Source organism: Narcine bancroftii, chromosome 6 (genome assembly GCF_036971445.1).
Source record: "Narcine bancroftii isolate sNarBan1 chromosome 6, sNarBan1.hap1, whole genome shotgun sequence".
In the NCBI taxonomy this organism is placed as follows: Eukaryota; Metazoa; Chordata; class Chondrichthyes; order Torpediniformes; family Narcinidae; genus Narcine; species Narcine bancroftii.
The window spans coordinates 149,859,669-149,879,001 of NC_091474.1; the positions used below are offsets into that span (position 1 = coordinate 149,859,669).

Sequence of the window (19,333 nt, forward strand, 5' to 3'; positions counted from 1 at the left end):
ATAATTATTTCTGCTCAAACTGCCAACATTATCAACATTTTTTTTTTTATTTGACTTTGTGCATTTGTCAATCTTTTAAACCATCCAAACAATTGGTAAATAATTGTATTCATTTATTCATATACTTGACATGGAAGCCTCAAGCAAGCTAACATTTACTGCCTGACTTTATATGCCTTTGAGATGGTGAGTTGCCATACTGAAGCACAGTAGTCCATCTGTTGAGTAGAGAGTCCAAGAATTTAGGCCAGTGACAATGAAAATACCACATTGTATTTCCAAGTCTGTATGGTGTGCAATGGTATGTATATGGCTCATTGAGTTTCTGGCCATAGAGGATTATAAAGATCCCACATCACCCTGGTCATAACCTCTTCTCACTGCTACCTTCGGAGAGAAGGTACAGAAGCCTGAAGTCCAGCTCCTCTTAGTTCAAGAACAGTTTCTTTCCATTGGCTAACAGGCTCCTGAGCCATCTCTTATGAGACTAATCAAGGGCTGCTCCAATAGCATGAAAGGACATTCTGCTCTATTGTAGACACTTTTTAAAAAAACATCAGAATCACTGAATATGTATTATATATTTTTTTATTTATTGTTTCTTCTTAATTTAATTCTAGTTTAAATTAAGAAGTTGTTTTATTTTACAAAATACCTGTTCAGCTGCAACAAGCAAGAATTTTAATGCATATGTGCATTGTATGTGACAATAAACACGTCATCATTGATCGATAAGGAACTCAGTAATGATTAAATCATTGAGTGTCAGGAGTAGGTGATTAAACTCTCCTTGCTTGCAATTGGTAATTTTTTTGGCATCTCACGGTGTAAATTATACTTGCAACTTACTATGTGTACAATCTTTCCAGTGCTTGCTGCATGAAGCCATGGACCTCATGATGGAAGATTGGTCACTGGTCAAGATGGATGGATCTGAAACACAGCTCTGAGAAACTCCTGTAGTGATCCCATGAGGGCTAGGACCATTGACTCGAACAACGCAGCCATCAACCTTGTTTGGTGGATTACTGCAACCATCATTGTGCCTTCCCCATGGTCCAGTGTGATTTGGATAAATTGAGGGACTGGGCAGATACATGGCAAATGCACTACAATGTGGATAAATGTGAGGTTATCCACTTTGGTAATACAAACCCAGAGGGCAGATTACTATTTGAATGGCAATAGATTAAGAGATGGGGAAGTGCAGAGAGACCTAGGGGTACTTGTACACCAGTCTCTGAAGGCGAGCATGCAGGTACAGCAGGCGGTTAAAAAGGCAAATGGTGTGTTGGCCTTCATATCAAGAGGGTTTGAGTAGAGGAACAAGGATACCTTACTGCAGCTGTACAGGGCCTTGGTGAGACCACAACTGGAGTATTGTGTGCAGTTTTGGTCAGCTTATCTAAGGAAGGATATTCTTGCAATGGAGGGAATGCAGAGGCGATTCACCAGGCTGATACCTGGAATGGCAGGAATGACTTATGAGGAAAGATTGCACAAATTGGGATTGTACTCGCTGGAGTTTAGAAGATTGAGAGGGGATCTCATAGAGACCTATAAAATTCTGGCAGGACTGGACAGAATGGATGCAGATGGATGTTTCCAATGATGGGAAAATCCAGAACCCGAGGCCATGGTTTGAGGATAATAGGCAAACCATTTAGGACCGAGATGAGGAGGAATCTCTTTACCCAGAGGGTGGTGAATCTGTGCAATTCATTGCCACAGAGGGCAGTAGAGGCAGGTTCATTAAATATATTTAAGAGGGAATTAGATCTATTTCTTCAGTATAAGGGTATTAAAGGTTACGGAGAGAAGGCGGTGACGGGGTACTGAACTTTAAGATCAGCCATGATCTCGTTGAATGGCGGAGCAGGCTCGAAGGGTCAAATTACCTACTCCTGCTCCTATCTTCTATGTTTCTATTTAAGTTTCACCTGGCTTCTGGATGCCACCTTCCATCAGAAATCAAACAGTAGATTTGCCCTGCTATTTGTGCTGTGGAAACCCCTATGAAATTTTACCATGTTCTGAACATTTTTGAAATTTAGCCATACAGGCCATGTCAACTCAATTAACATAATCTGTGGTACATTTTTGAATGGTGGGAGGAAACCAAAGCCCCAGAAAAAACCCACGCAGACATGTGGAGAATGTACAAACTTCTGACAAGCAGCGTAGAATTCAAGCCCCGGTCCCGATCACTGGCACAGTAACAACATTGCCCCAGCTGTGCCACCCAATCTGTTCGACATCTTTCCCATTTCACATGATGGTAATGCCACCCAACACCACAAAGGATGTCCTTAACAATCTTAAGTCTCCCCAATAACTTATGGTACCTCCCTTGTTACCAAGGACTGGTGGATAAGCCACAGGTGGATCAATGGTAAAAGCAATTGGGTTTGTTCTTGTTGATATGTCTATTGTTGGATCTCTTGCACCTGACGGGAATTTTGACTCCTTATCTTGCGACTGTTTTTTTAAATATTTCAGCATGATCCTTTCCAAATGAGGTCAATCTCCAAATCTGAACTTCAACACAAGTCTCAATATCACTGGCCTTAATAATGACAGGTCTTATTTATTCACAGAACAACCAGCTTTACTAGCTCCTGTAACTGTTATCTTCAAAGGTTGCCATTCAAACTGCAATGTTTGTATTTATGGTTAGCATCTTAAAATCCATGCTCACGTGCCTGGATGGCTTTGGCCATGGAGGTCGGGATGAAATTCCTCAGGATCATCTGATATTTCTTTTCCATCTGCAGGAACAAATACAACCGCGAAGGGCATTTGCCGCATTACAAGCCTCCCCTCCCCAAAGTATAGGCACTTGCCAGTAATCCCTGTATGCACCCCCAGGGTCCTGCATCAAGAATATGCCTTGTACAGGTGCTGTTTTTCAACAGCCTTTATTGTTCCCTCAGAAAGCAACCTCATTTCTTTCTGTCATCATTGAAAAAGAATCTGAATGAATGCTACTTGGATTATGTTGTGTTCCTTTAAGGAATGGCTGCCAAGATTGCAGATGCTAATACTGGCAGTTTTGAGCTTTTTTAATAGATCGAAGAGTAATGGACTAACATTGATGATGTGACATTACACAAGGCAACCTAACAAAGCTCCACCAGAACATTGCATTAAAGGGTTGCTATCTTTAGGTAACACAATGGAATACCATCAAGATATTGGAAAACATTTTTAAGGTGCCAATTTTCCAGCTGTGTCCTTTGGGACTGGATCACCCTTGCCATCAGTGATGCTCTTGGTAGGGGACATTGAAAGTCCCTCATTCAGAATCAGAATTTATTGTCATGGACAAGTCATGAAATTCCATGTTTTGTGTCAGGATCATAGTGCAAACTTTGCATTATAATCATCTCATGACGTTACTTTAAAAAATAAAATAGAATAATAACAATAATCAGGAATCTGATGGCAGCGGGGAAGAAGCTGTCCTTGTACTGCTGAGTGCTTGTCTTTTTCCCTGATGGTAGCAGAGTGAAGAGGTTACGTCCTGGGTGGCGGGGATCTTTGAGGATAGAGGCTGCTTTTTTAAGACCACCTCATGTAGATGTCCTCGATGGAGTGAAGGCTGTGCCTGTGATGTCGCAGGCTGAGTTAACAATCCTCTGGAATTTAATCCTGTCCTGACAGTTGGCACCTCCATCCCAGGCAGAATACTTTCCACGGTACACTTGTAGAAGTTTACATGAGTCTTTGGTGGCATACTGAACCACCTCAGACACTTCACAAAGTGTAGCCACTGGAGAGCTTCTTTGTGATTGCATCACATGGAGGCTCCAGGACAGATCCTTGGAGATGTTGACACTTAGGAATTTGAAGTTCTTGACACTTTCCACTACTGAGACCTCGATGAGGACTGGGTCCTGTTCCCCTGACTCCCTCCTAAAGTCCACAATTATCTCCTTGTTTTGCTGATGTTGAGTGCAAGGTTGTTGTCATTACACCATTCAACAAGCTGATCTACCTCTCTCCCATACCCTTCCTCATTGTCATTTGTGATACTGCCAACAACTGTGATGTCATCGGCAAACTCGTAGATGGCATTGGAATTGTGCCTGGCCACATAGTCATGGGTGTATAATGAGTAGAGCAGTGGGCTAAGCACATATCCTTGGAGTGCACCTGCATGAAATGTGAGGAGAAGTTATTTCCAAAGAACATTCCATGTAATCTCAATGCTTCTTTCATTTATTGCTTAATATGGAGAAATGCTGATTAACAAACGGTTGCTTTGCCCAGATTTCGCCTGATACTCCAAGATTTCACAAATTCAAGATCACAGATTCTCAGAACCACTCTCTTCCAATTCTATTCAAGATTCAGTTTATTATCATAATAATAAAACAGTGTCATATTAGATGAAATTTATTTTTGCCTGCTGCAAGCCAGGCAGATTCGCCATCGGCCAGAATTGCTTAAGCACCTCTTAAAGTTTGTATATTCAGACACAGTCAGAGAGAGAGAAGCAAAAGAGAGCCACCCCCTCCCCCCTCCTCTGCCCCTCCCCCTTCTCTCCCCCTCCCCCTCCTATCCCCCTCCCCCTCCCCCTCCTATCCCCCTCCCCCTCCCCCTCCTATTCCCCTCCCCCTCCTCTCCCCCTCCTCTCCCCCTCCCCCCTCCTCTCCCCCTCCCTCCTCCTCTCCCATCCCCTCCCCTCCCCTCCCCCTCCTCTCCCCTCCCCCTCCTCTACCCCTCCCTCCTCCTCCCCTCCCCATCCTCTTCCCCTCCTCTCCCCCTCCCCCTCCTCTCCCCTTCCTTCTCCTCTCCCCCCTCCTCTCCCCTCCCCTCCTCTCCCCCTCCCCCTCCTCTCCCCTCCCCCTCCCCCTTCCCCCTCCTCTCCCCCCTCCTCTCTCCCCTCTTCCCCCCTACCCCCCTCTCCGCCCACTCCCCTCTCCCCCCCTTCCCCCCTCTCCCCCCTCTCCCCCCTTTCACCAAGTCTGCTACCTTTAGGAAGGAGGTACAGAAGCCTGCAGTCCATCACCTTTACATTCAAAAATATATTTTTTTTAAACAAAAAAATCGTAAACTACTTCTTCTTTGGCTTGGCTTCGCGGATGAAGATTTATGGAGGGGTAATGTCCATGTCTGCTTCAGGCTCGTTGGTGACTGACAAGTCCGATGTGGGACAGGCAGGCACGGTTGCAGCAGTTGCAAGGGAAAATTAGTTGGTTGGGGTTGGGTGTTGGGTTTTTCCTCCTTTGTGTTTTGTCAGTGAGGTGGGCTCTGCAGTCTTCTTCAAAGGGGGTTTTTGCCCGCCGAACTGTGAGGCGCCAAGATGCACGGTTGGACGCGATATCAGCCCACTGGTGGTGGTCAATGTGGTAGGCACCAAGAGATTTCTTTAAGCAGTCCTTGTACCTCTTCTTCGGTGCACCTCCGTCTTGGTGGCCAGTGGAGAGCTCGCCATATAACACGATCTTGGGAAACTACTACAACACCACAAAAGGACCTATCCACATTGTTAACACATCACACTTCTTCAGCAGTACTGTAATTGTGAATATTTATCATCAACCTTTTATATTTATTATCTCTTTCCACACAGTAATTTAATGTATACTATTGGAGTTGTGTTTTTTTTGTATAAAGTACCTGTTTGGTTGCAACAAGTGAGAATTTCATGCACATGTATATTATGATTTGAAAAGCAGAGTGCTGGCATCTCTCAGGATACATTTTGCTGATGGTACAGTGCATATGCCAAGATTGTAATAGAGGGGTCTGAGATAATAACTAGAATTTCTGATTTAAGACAGATCAGGCTTTTGCTCATATAAACTGGATGCATCCTGATATACGCATCAGTGCCCAAGTGACCTTTGTAAAAACTTTTCAAGGTGATCTTGGCTGTGAGTGGTTTAGCTATGTCTGAAGCCAGTACATATTTTTTGCACTCTTCCTATTTAAGTTTCATGGCTTTTAGTTGACTAGATCATTTGAAAGGGTGAGCCATATTGTTGTGGATCTGAAATTATGTGGACTGGGGAAAGACGGCAGATTTTCTTCCCTTTACTGATCCAGGTTTTCTTTAAAATCAATTTTTATTCTCCCCGCTGACACAGTGAGGATTGAAATTGTACCTTGGCATTGTTAGTCCAGGCCTCTAAATATGCTCCCTGCCTGGCAAAACTGAGGTGTGAAGCAAGTATTATGTGATTGTTCATTACAATATTCCTATTATTTAAAGAAAGGTATGATCGACTAATATTCCAAAAAGGTGACCAAACTAAAACAAGAAATAAATGGGGGACATCTGGGTTCAACTTACTTAAAGCAAAGAACATTTATGAAGAATATCCCCAAGTGATCCTTTATTTCACTTTCCCCAAAGAATGTTAATATTCTGTTGTGTAGCATCAGCATTTACATGCAAGAGAATTCAATGGGAATATTTCAGCATCAGACCATGCATCATCAGAAACTAGCTCAGTTGCTGGGATTGCCTATTTTGTACATTAATCATTTGTCAAATCTCATGTCATAGGCAAAAATATACCCGTTATTGAAATTGTGTGCATAAACTCGAAAGCTATTTAAAAAATGAGAATATATATTATATCCTTACCTTTATGGATTTATCTTTTGATAAGTAGAAGCATTCTCCACACACCACAGGAGAATGACCCCCTTTTGAATGTGCAAGAGGAAGTCATAGCTTTATCTTATCTTCTGTTGTGATGTTTCTTTTTATTGTAATAAAGAAACTTGGGTTCTTTAAAAAACAAATATATTAGCTAAGGAACTCACTCAGGACCATTTAGAGGCATCCACCTTGAATCCAAATGTAGCACCAAAAGACGAGTCTCTGACTCCCTCTAGTGGTCAGGATTATCACTAGCACTCTATCATTACATCCCCTTTCCTTGAGATGTTTAATCTAACAGCATGACACACTAATACAATATTCATTTCAATTTAAAGTTCAACACAAATGTAAACACAAACATAGGCAGCACAAACTTTTTAAGTAACATAAGTAACATATCATAACAATTACAGCACGGAAACAGGCCATTAGGCCCTTCTAGTCTGCACCGAACCAAACACCCCTCTCTAGTCCCACCTCCCTGCACAATGCCCATAACCCTCCATCTTCTTCTCATCCATATACCTGTCCAACCTTTTCTTAAATAATACAATTGACTCCGCCGCCACTATTTCTCCCAGAAGCTCATTCCATACGGCTACCACTCTCTGAGTAAAGAAGTTCCCCCTCATGTTACCTCTAAACCTCTGCCCCTTAATTCTTAACTCATGTCCTCTTGTTTTAATCTTTCCTCCTCTTAACGGAAATAGTCTATCCACATCCACTCTGTCTATCCCTTTCATAATCTTAAATACTTCTATCAAATCCCCTCTCAACCTTCTACGCTCCAAAGAATAAAGACCTAATCTGTCCAATCTCTCCCTATACTCTAGATGCTTAAACCCAGGTAACATTCTGGTAAACCTTCTCTGCACTCTCTCCACTCTGTTTAAGTGTGCAGTTCTTTTTCTTTTAGAGATTTAGTCTGTCAGGTGCCTTTAGAACACGTGGATCTTCTTAACACAGGTGCATGTGTCGGCTCTGTTGGACCACTACTGTCTAGCACTGATGGTGTTTCCTCTGTTGCTGCACAGGCTGGATCTTCTGAATTCATCTGTTCCCGCAATGTCTCTTGCATTTTCAGCAGGCTCTTTCGATTCCTCCCCAGTATTTGACCACCCTTTGTTCTGACCGTGTAGGATCTTGGATTTACTTCTTCCAGAACAGTGGCCTTTTTGTCCCAAGTGTCGGATTCTCTGAGTCTCACTGTGTCATGTTGTGCCAGTGGCCCTAAGATTCTTGCTGACTTGTCATAATTTGCTTTTTGTCTCCATTGCAGATTCTTTCATTTCTGTTTGACATCTCTGTTTTAGTTTGGGTCTGAAGAGTAGGGAAGTTTGATGTGTAGTCTACATCCCATCAGGAGCTCAACAGGTGACATGCCATGTTCAAGTGGTGAAGCTCTGTAACTCAATAGAGATAGATACGGATCTGAGTCACTCTTTAACTCTGTGAACTCTGTGAACTCTGTGAACTCTGTGAACTCCATTCTCTGCTTTGACTGTGGAGGTAGAGGACTTGAAGTCACATGTCAAAAATCATACTGTTCTGCAAAGTTCTGGAATTCTCTACAGCTGTAACATGGTCCATTGTCACTGTGGACAATTTGAGGAATTTCATGTCTTGTAAAGATCAATTTCATATATTTGATCACACAAGCAGTAGACATATTAGGAAGCAGCACAATCTCTGGATAGTTTGATAAATAATCAATAATCAGCAAGTAATTCTTTCCAACCATGTGGAACAAACATATCAGTCACAACTTTCTGCCATGAATCCGCTGGTATGTCAGTTATTATCATGGGTTCCTTTGTCTGCCTTCTGTGATGTTTCAAACAGGTCTCACAGCTGACAAACCAACCTGTCAAATGTCAGCATTTATCCCTGGCCAATAAACAGCAGTTCTGGCCCTCCTCTTGCATTTTTCCTTTCCAAGATCCCCCTCATATACCATTTTCAGCATCTCATCACAGTGATTGAGGAATGACAATTCTGCTCTGTCTGAGTAGAAGCCCATTGACAACATTCAGCTCAGCTCTGATGTTATAGTATGACTGACATTCACCTTTAGGCCATCCTTCCTTCAGATTCTTGATAATCTTCTGTAGAACTGTGTCCTTTTCTGTTTCAACTGTGATCTGCTTAGATTTCATGTCAGATGCGGGAAGAGATTCAGTGATCAGATTCACGTGGAGATTCACATCTGTCTTTGTGGAACTCTCATTGTGTGCTTCACTCTGCTTCGTTGCCCTGGAATACGCATCAGCTAGCACAATAAGTTTCCCTGGTGTGTACACCAATTCAAAGTCATAACGTTGTAGCTTCATCATCAGTCTTTAGATTCTCGGTGACATTTCATTGAGATTTTTCTTGATTATCGGCTTGTGGCCTGTCTCTGCCATGAATGTTGGTAGACCATACACATAACTGAGGAATTTTTTGAGTTCATAGACCAGACCTAGACACTATTTCTTGATCTGTGCATAAAGACATTCAGATGTTGTCATCGTCCTTGATGCGTATACAACTGGCCTCCAATATTCTCCCACAGTCTGAAGAAGTACAACACCTTTTCCATCTTTTGAAGTGTCTGTAGATACTTTTGTCCTTCTGGATGCATCAAATAACATATTGGTTCTGTAGTTAGAATGGTCTTCAGTCATCCCCATTCTTCCTCATAGTTAGCTGTCCACTTGAATTCACATTTGTCCTGTAACAACTTCCTTAAGTACATTGTTTTGGAAGACAGGTTTGGTTTGAATTCACCAATGAAATTGATTATTCCCAGCTCTCTCAATTACAGACGCCCTGGATGTATCAGAGAATTTGTAACTTGCTGAGGGAGAGAACAAGTGTACTTAAGGCCAGGGAATCGGAATCTTTACAAGAATTCCAAGCACGACCTCTGGAAGGCTACCTAATGAAGCAAACTTGCATTTCTAGAGGAAGCTAGAGATACACGCCAGCTATGGTAGGGATTGCAGGCTATTACAGCCTACAAAGAGAGGGTGAACACCATAGATGGCTGTAATGTTTCACTACCCAATAGGTTGAACACATTCTGTGCTCATTTTGAGAAGAAGAACCAAACACTGCCTACTAGAATCCCTGAAAAGACTGAGGACCCTGTAATCTCTGTCTCTGAGGGTGACATCAGAACATCATTCAAGACATTAAACCCCCACAAGGCATCAAGCCCTGATAGCGTACCTGGTAGGATACTGAAAATCTGCACTAACCATCTAGTCGGATTGTTCACAGACATTTTCACCCTCTCATTGCTGCATTCAGAGGTTCCCACCTGCTTCAAAAGGGCATTAATCATCCTAGTACCCAAGAAGAGTGGTGTGAGCTGCCTCAATGATTACTGCCCAATAGCACTAACTTCTCTGTGATCAAATGCTTTGAAAGGCTGGTCATGGCCAGAATTAACACGCACCTAAGCAAAGATCTGGACCCACTGCAAATTGCCTATCATCACAATTGCTCCACAGCAGATGTAATATCGCTGACTCTCCACTCAGCTCTGGATCACCTCGAAAACAACAATTCATACATACGATTGCTCTTCACTGACTATAGCTCAGCCTTTAATAACATTATTCCCTCAGTACTTGTCAAGAAGATACATTCTCTAGGCCTCTGTACCCCATTTTGCACTGGATCCTTGACTTTCTCATCGGAAGACCGCAGTGAGTACAAAATGGAAACAACGTCTTCTGATTATCAACACAGGTGCACCCTAAGGATGTGTGCTTAGCCCACTGCTCGACTCGTTATACACCCATGACTGTGTGGCCAGGCACAACTCCAATGCCATCTATAAGTTTGCCGGTGACACCACGGTTGTCAGCAGAATCACAAGGGGCAATGAGGAAGGGAGATAGATCAACTCATTTAATGGTGTAACAACAACAACCTTGCACTCAACAATATCAAAACTAAGGAGATGATTGTGGACTTCAGAAGGAAATCAGGAGAACATGACCCAGTCTTCATCGAGGGCTCAGTAGTGGAGAGGGTCAAGAACTTCTAATTCCTGGATGTCAACATCTCCAAAGATCTCTCCAGGAGCCTCCACTTTGATGCAATCACAAAGAAGGCTTTCCATCGGCTATACTTTGTGAGGTGTCTGAGAAGATTTGGTATGGAGGCTCCAACTCTCTGGACAAGAATAAATTCCAGAGAATTGTTAATTCAGCTTGCAATATCACAGGCACCAGTCATCGACAAGAAGCGGTGTCTTAAAAAGCAGCCTCTATCCTCAAAGACCCTCACCACCCAGGCCATGCCCTCTTCACTCTGCTACCATCAGAGTAGTAGTACAGGAGCCTAAAGATGAGCTCTCAACAGAGATTACAGGGTCCTCAGTCTTTTCAGGGATTCTAGTAGGCAGAATCTCAAAATGAGCACAGAATGTATTCAACCTATTGGGTAGTGAAGCATTACAGCCATCTATGGTGTTCACCCTCTCTTTGTAGGCTGTAATAGGCTGCAATCCCTGCCATAGCTGGCATGTATCTCTTGCTTCCTCTAGAAATGCCAGTTTGCTTCAAAGGTAGCCTTCCAGAGGTCGTGCTTGGAATTCTTGTAAAGATTCCGATTCCCTGGCCTTAAATACACTTGTTCTCTCCCTTAGCAAGTTGCAAATTCTCTGATACATCCAGGGCGTCTGTAATTGAGAGAGCTGGGAATAATCAATTTCATTGGTAAATTCAAACCAAACCTTCTTCCAAAACAATGTACTTAAGGAAGTTGTTACAGGACAAATGTGAATTCAAGTGGCTTCTTCCCCACTGCCATCAGATTCCTGAATAATCAATGAACCAAAAACTCTGCTTTACATTTATTTTTACTTTTTTAAATAATAATTTTGTAAGATGGTTATAATAGGAATGTTTGTCCTATGATGCAAATCTCTGAATTTCATGACTTGTTCATGATAATAAATTCTGATTCTGCATTTTTTTGTTAGTGGATCTGGGCATCTCTAAAATTGCTTTCACCTTGCTCTTGTCTGGCTCCACACCTGCCTCTGACAGTTTATCTCCCAGAAAGGTGATCTCCTTCACACTAAACTGACATTTTTCTCTGTTGAATTTTAATCCATACTTCTGGATGCATTGCAGTACTTTGATGAGGCTTTCATTGTGTTTTTCTTGTGAGGATCCCCATAGGATAATGTCATCTATGTACACACGTATCCCATTTATGCCTTTCTGTGATGTGCTCCATTGTCCTGTGGAACACTTCCAGAGCTGAGGAAATTCCAAAAGACATCCACATACAGGAATATCAGCCAAACAGTGTATTAAGTGTATAATATTTTGTGCTATCTTCATGCACTTTTATTTGCCAGAAGCCCTGCGATGTATCCAATTTAGTGAAAAACTTTTCATTAGCCATCTCACTTGTAATTTCGTCCCTGGTTGGAATCTGATAATGTTCCCTCTTTATATTGGCTTTTAAGTTTTTTGGGCTCATGCAGTTCACTGTTCTTTTTGACACACACCATTGAATTCACCCATTATGTGGGCTCCTCACTTTTTTTTAAATGAACCCTAGTGCCATCATTTGGTCGAGTTCCTCCTTGAGTTTTTCTTTTAGTGGTGCTGGAATCTGCCTCGGGGTATGTACTACTGGGTGTGTGTCCTCCTTTAATTGTATCTTATAGGTGAATGGTAGAACTCCAAACCCTTGGAGGATGTCTGGAAAATGATCCATTATTTCCTCTACACTATTCCATGCATTGGTGCTATTAATGTGGTACACCCTCTTGACTAGGCTTACGTTTTCACAAGCTTTGTCACCAAGCAGTGACTCATGTCTATCTGAGACTACTGTGAATCTGAGGTGTTGCTCTTTAACTTTCACCTTGAGCTTACATGTACCTTTCATGTCAATGCTCCATCCATTGTAGGCTTTGAGCTGTACAAGATTTTCATGGATGTATGGGTTTATCTTCATTACCCTAATGTCACATTCACAGATCAAATTGACATTTTCCTGTGTCCAGCTTGAAAGGAACATTGGTTCCATTTGTAGGCAATGACATAGTCCACTTGTCCTGCTCGACTCTGTCCATGCTTGGCTGTTTATTGTCTGTAGGTTTAGAATCTTCCTCCACTACCATGCCATGAAAGGTGTATCACTGAGGGCAGTTTCTTCTATAGTGTGTACAGTGTGCACTGTTGCAAGCCTAGAGAACTCCAAAAACCAACAGTAACAGAAATTAACCAGGACAATGGTTACTTAACAAAATAGTTAAAATTTTCTTCGTACATAATAATAAGATCAATATTTAACTTATACTATTAACTTAACCCAATTTAACCCCCTTCTAATTTTAACTGCATGTGCATTTGTTCAGGAGAGATATTTGTTGTTTGTTGGACACACACACAAACTGATCTCCTTCAATCAGCCACTTCAGTGTCTTGCCAAAGAAATCTTCCCCCTCATAGGTTTTCCAAAAGATAATCTCTTCTTTCAGGTTACCACAGAAAGTTCTTCTTTTCCCCCCTATTTCAGTAGAAACACATTAACCAGCCACATCCTTTTGAAATTGACTACAAGTTGAAAATAGGCTGAACTTCAAACTCATCTTCAAATGGGGTCTTATAGCAGGTCTGGAAAACTTGCAGTTTCCAACACCAATTCCTGCTGTAAACTGTCTGTCTCTCCCACTCTCTCTCTTTCCCCATCACTGGCACTCGCAAAAGATTAATCCAGTTTCTGAGTCTGGACATCTGTTCCTGTAAAGCTCACAGTCCATCTCTATTCCATAACATAAGTACAATCTTCATAAGCAGTCTTCAAAGTCATTGTTGACACAGAGTCTATGCTTAGGCATAACTCTTGCATTTCAAATGAGATGTCTTTTGTGAAATATTAATATCTCTTGCGGAATGTAAACTAAGATATCTGTTGGCGAAGTGTACCTTAATTAATACCTAAACTAAACCCCCACAATCTATACTTTTTAAAGATATATTTTATTAAGCTATTCTATAACAGCAAATTTTCACTTCCATTTTATTTCCTTTTGGAAAAAACATTGCTTTGCATAGTAATTTTGCCTTTTGCACTTATAGACTTTTCAATAGGCAGGGCGATGATTTGGTGCATGTTGGTTGCCACATTGTTTACAATTGAATGTCATTCCATCTTTTTGTTGTTTCCAATATCTCATTTTTTGTTTGTGTGTGTGGACACACACAGTGGCTCTGGATATGTCTTCGTTTTCACTGGCTTTTTCATTCTCACCAAAATTTCTCACGTGCTGAAGAGCTAAATCACTTGCATGGTATAGCTCCAGCTAAGGTAAGCTCGGTCTCTTGCAGCAATCTCTCTCTCACTTTATCAACAATTCTGAACACATTTTGATCATAGATCATTGAACCTTGCAGCAATCCAAAATTGCATGTACTTTCTTTTAATTTCAAGAAAGTATCAAAGTTCTCTCCCTGCAGCTGTGTGTGTGTGAGCAAAGCACATACATCTCGAATGTTTCATTTCTCTTTAGTGAACAGTGTTCATCAAGAATCTCGATAACTTTGTCAAAATTGCACTGGTTAGCTGCCTCAGCAAAAACAAATGTGTTGAAAATCTCTAGTGCTTGAGGTCCCAGCACGCTAAATAGCAGTGCAATCTTCTGTGTATCAGGTTTGCTATCGAGTCCAATGCCTTGCAGGTATGTTTGTTTGAACAACCTCCACTCATTGTTGATATTTCAAGTCCAATTTACAGCATCAGGAACTTCACACTTTCCATTTCCCTGCTGCTATATCAACTGATTGCCACTTATGGTCCCATGTGTTGTTTAATTTTATTGTAATGAAGAATCTTGTTTTTTTTTTAAACTACTTTATTAGTTAAAGAAGTCATTCAGGACATATGGAGGCATCCATCTTGAATCCAACTGAATTTCCAACAAACTAGTCTCTGACTCCCTCTAGTGGCCAAGATGATCACTAGCACTCTATCATGACACTGTATCCATTCATTTTAAATTGTTCTTGAGATAACCCTTGCCCTCCCTAATTTAACATTTGACAAGGGAGGATGGATACAATCATGATTCATTAGGAAAGGTTCCATTTAAAAATTAAAACAATTGCACCAAAGGAGGTTTAGTATACTCATCTCTTTCAAACTCTCCACAGACAATAGTGCCATCCTAAAGTAGCACAAAGGTGATTTGTGATATGGACTTTATACACCAGCTTCTGGAGATCATTTGTAGTTTTGTGGTCCAATGAGTAATGTTTAATGAATGTTCAAGAATTACACTTGAAGCCATCCCTGTACACATTCCCAATTTGGTAACATTGATACTAGGGAAGTAGTCACAGAATGGGTAGACTTTCTCTTATTCTGCTTCCTGAGTTCCACCGTACAACTTGAGAACAATATTAAATCCGTTCCTCTTTTGGTCACTGGTTAATTAAAGTTTATGTGAATCATCAGAAGAGACACCTGTCAGCAGCTGTGAATCTGTTTTGTTCAGTCAACAGAAAAACACTAGGGGGCTGGTAGGAATCCTTCATATTCAATTGATTCTCTATTACCAACATACAGTAACAGAAAAGGCAATTCAGGTTGTTTAATTACAATTGGAACACAATTTTTAGCCTCCTAAATTCAAAGAGAACCTAATCTGGAATTTAAACAAGAATTTTTAAAATTTCAACTTACAAATTCTGCATGCTTAAACCGAGACGTCCCACCGTTCAAAAACATACCGGGGTGTAGGCTAATGCGGTGTAAATTGGGCGGCACAAACACATGAGCCGAAATGCTGTATGTTTAAATTTTAAAAATTATAATTTAATATAAAAAACAAATGCAGGAAATACTTAACAGGCCAAGCAAAATTTAGAGAGAGAGAGAAAAGCAGAGAAGATGTTTGAGGTCACTGACCTTTCATCAGAACTGATCAACATGCTATCTTTCGGAGTAATCACGTAGTTGACTCTACATAATTGGCTTTAAAATCCTGATGTTTGGGTCTGTGAAGATTTCTGTTAGATATGGAAATAAAAATAGTTCCAAAATCTAGTCCTAAAAATCCAACATGGCTGCAATGTTAAGAGAAGCCTGAGGGACAGGCAAGTTTATTGTCATCGGATTGCACAAGTGCAACCCGACGAAACAGTGTCCTCTGGTCCTCGGTGCAAAACATGCAGACATGCAACCAGATGTAACACACATACAGACAAATAATACAAGTATTACATCCATAAAAATAAATATTATTTTGTACGAATGAGAATCAATGTGTCAGGTCAAGGCTCTTTATTAAGACTGGGGAATTTGTATCCCAACCTGAAATGCTGACTGACCATTTCTCTCCTTGGATGCCCGATCTTGCCAGCTTTCTACTGTTTGCTCAAGATTCCAGCATCGATATTTAGAGTTTCTCCATCTGATACCTCTTGTTGGTTTAGTCTTTTGGGATCACAGGTGAGATACTTGCTTTACCTAACAAAAATTCCCTCATATTTTAAATATCTTATGGTTATCAGTTTGATAAATCATAATTTCCTTTTTATTACCATCCTTAAAATATTTACCATCTAGGATGGAGCTACCCTTTAAGGATTCCATAGGAACAATACATTCAGAAAGATGCTCCAATAGTATTTATACAAATTTCTGGTTATCTTTAAATATATTGTGCTCAGGATGTTGAACACAATCTCTAAATCAATAGAGGTTAATTTGACAACCCCTGAAGATGAGAAGAATAATCACTGTGTTTACTTCAAGCCCATTTATCCAAAATACCAATTTGAATGCTTGCTAATTACCAGTCTGTAGTACCCAGCTGGTGATAACCACATTATTCATTGGTTCTGTGAATCATTTGGAGTGTATCAATGCCCAAGATTGTGCTGTATGGCGAACTCTCCACTGGCTACCATGACAGAGGAGCTCTGATATAGAAGTACAAGAACTCTCTGAAGAAATCACTTGGAGCCTGTCACATTGACCATCGCCAGTTGTTTGTTCTTGCCTCTGATCGTGTGGCTTGGTGACACACCATTCACCAGTCTGTCTCCTCCTTCAAGAACGCAGGCAGGGCTGGCCTTGAGGACAAAAGGAGATGGAGAAAGAACCATGATACAGCAGCACCAAACCCAGAACAGAATTTTTCTTGCAGCCAGCATGTCTGTCCCAGATTGGCCTCACCAGCCACCAGTTAACCTGCAGCAGACACGAACAGCCCCCTTCCTAAATCTTTGTTCGCTTTGTCAAGCCATGACCAATGGCATGTGTAGCTAACATCAGTTACAGCAAGATTGGATAGTTGAAATTTGGGTACTGGCAGCAGTTCTATTGTTGAAGTAGAGATGGGAAACAGTAAAGAGTGATGGAAGATGGGAGACAGTGCCCTACCATGGTTTCAAGCACTGAACTGGAGACTTTGATAGAGGAGCTAGAGAGATATTGTTGATTAATAGAAGTCCAGGAGGCACAAAGCACTCCAGCTCAGAAAGAATTGGGAGCAGATAGACTAAGGGAGAGTTCAATACTAAATGAAGTCACAACAGGATAAAGCTCACAAGTTATATTATATCACCATTGTTTTCCATTCAAGAATTATAACTAACATTGATGCCCTCCACCATATATGTACAACACTGTCAAGTTAAAGCAAGACTTTATGGATTCAACACAGACAACTGTTCACTGATAACAGCTTGTCACAAAATACCAATTAGTACTTCATCCGTCTCTTTTGAGAATAAGATTGCAACAGGAGCGAGCCAGAGTGCTTCAGACATTCTCGCCTGTTCCAGCAATAGTATTTGAAAGGATCATTGCTGGGGTCATTGCCTCAAGCATGGCAGAAAAGCTAATCATATCCTCATGCCTAATCTTCCTCCTCACATCCTACTTCCCTCCCAAAAATAACAATGTTGGCCACTGTTCAGGCTCCCCTTTAACCTGCTTATTGCTGCCTTTCTCATTTCAGATATGCAAGAACTTCAACCTGGCCAGGTCATGAGGACCAGGAAGATGATACTTTCAACAAAGACATTATGTTCGGGAAAAAAAACTATTTTTTTCTCCTTTATTTGGCCCTGTGCTTCATAGTTTTAACTTTGCATCAACCGATTCACATGATTAAAGTACACATTCCAGATTTTATTTGTATACAATTTGGTTTGACCATGTAAAATTACAGCACTTTTTAATACATTGTTCCCCTATTTCAGGCCACCATAATGTTTGGGACATTTGGCTTCACAGGTGTTCGTGAGTACTTATATATGTTTAATCACTTCATTGGTGCAGGTATAAGAGAGCTGGTCTTGCTTCCAAGCTTTTGATCACCTTTGGAGTCTATAGTTGCCATTTTTCAATATGAATTCCCAGAGTTGTGCCAATAAAAATCAACAAAGCCATTATGAGGTTGAAAAACAAAATTAAAACAGTGACACCAGGCCAAACCTTAGGATTACCAACATCAACGGCTTAGTACAGGGGTGGCCAAACCATGGCTCGTGAGCCACATGGAGCTCTTTGACCTTTAATATGCGGCTCGCTGCCGGTCTCCCACCATTGCCCGCACAACTCACGCTGCCACTCTCCCCAACTCGTGCTGCCGGTCTCCCCCCACCTCACCTGCCCGACTTGTGCTGCCGGTCTCCCCCCCATCTCACCTGCCCGACTCGCGCTGCCGGTCTCTCTCCCTCGCCTACCTGACCCACGTCTTTAATAGCCTGATATTTGTAGCATTGTATTTTAGTCATTAAAAATTATTATAATAAGACTAATTTTGTAAGGTGGAAATCTGATTAAAATATCTCTCATTTTTTGGGTTTACTTTTTTTTTTAACATATTTGCGTCTTTGCTATTACTGAAACTAATACAAATTAACAGTTTAAAAACGGCATGCATGAATATTATTGCGTTTAATTTGCATTTCTTAAAATTTATATAATTTTTTGGTCACAAAATGTGTATGTAACAATAAAAACGTGTGTGTGAATTTTGTTCTTGTCCTGCGGCTCTCAAGCATCTGAGCTTTATCGTTTGTGGCTCTTACATTAAGCAAGTTTGGCCACCCCTGGTTTAGTACATCATTAAGAAGAAAGAGGGTACGGGTGAGTTCATTCATCGCAAGGGGACTGATTGGGCAAGGAAGACCCTCCACTGCTGATGACAGAAGAGTTCTCATCATAATGAAGAAAAATCCCCAAACACCTACCTGGCCAACAGATGAGAAACATTCTTCAGGAGCCGGGTGTCAATGACTACCGCCTGCAGAATACTTTGTGAACTGAAATACTGAGCCTACACTGCCACAGAAACAGGATGGCCAGATTACAGTTTGCCAAGAGGTATTTAAGAGCCTCCAGAATTTTGGTCAAAGGTCATGTAGGGAGATGAGAGCAAGATTAACTTGTACCAGAGTGATGGTAAGAGCAAAGTGTGAAGGCTTAAAGGAATTGTCCAAGATCCAAAGCATACCACCTCATCTGTGAAACATGGTGGTGAAGGTAAGCATGTATGGTGGCCACAGGAACTGGCGCCCTTATCTTCTTTGATGATGTAACTGTTGATGGCAGTAGCACAATGAATTCTGAGATGTATAGAAACATGTTATCTGCTCAAGTTCGAACAAATGCCTCCAAACTCATTGGAAAAATTTATCCTACATCAAGTCAATGATCACAAACATCCAGCTAAAAGCAACA

General features: G+C 41.3%; 1 long non-coding RNA gene across 1 annotated transcript in view; it reads left to right on the top strand.

Moving 5' to 3' along the window:
* Positions 1-17,758, top strand: part of LOC138737630 (uncharacterized) — a 91,779-nt gene extending 74,021 nt beyond the window's left edge. Inside the window, exon 4 of the long non-coding RNA XR_011341089.1 lies at positions 17,604-17,758. This is a non-coding gene — a long non-coding RNA (uncharacterized lncRNA). The remainder of the gene's footprint in view (positions 1-17,603) is intronic.
* Positions 17,759-19,333: the final 1,575 nt, after the last annotated feature.